Source organism: Mirounga angustirostris, unplaced genomic scaffold, assembly GCF_029215605.1.
Source record: "Mirounga angustirostris isolate CCGP_5_RB_7025 unplaced genomic scaffold, mMirAng1.0.hap1 SCAF_17, whole genome shotgun sequence".
In the NCBI taxonomy this organism is placed as follows: domain Eukaryota; kingdom Metazoa; phylum Chordata; class Mammalia; order Carnivora; family Phocidae; genus Mirounga; species Mirounga angustirostris.
This window is the reverse complement of record NW_026991725.1, coordinates 6,828,690-6,828,942: the sequence shown is the minus strand read 5'-3', so window position 1 is coordinate 6,828,942 and position 253 is coordinate 6,828,690.

The following is a 253-nucleotide window of genomic DNA, read 5'->3' as shown; positions in this document are numbered from 1 at the left end:
ATACAATTAGTGTTTAAAGCACCATACCAAATAAAAAGAAAACAAACCAGACAAAGGAGTTAAGATACATTTCAATTTAATCATTGTGCACACAAATTTGTAAAAATGCTAGACACACATACATGAAGTCGCAAAGGAAATTCAAGAATTCTTGTTCATGTCTAAATTTTTAAACTATGGAAATCTGGCTACTTACTCTCACCACTATTACATGCATTTAGAGTTACATACTTACCACATTTTCAATGTCTGC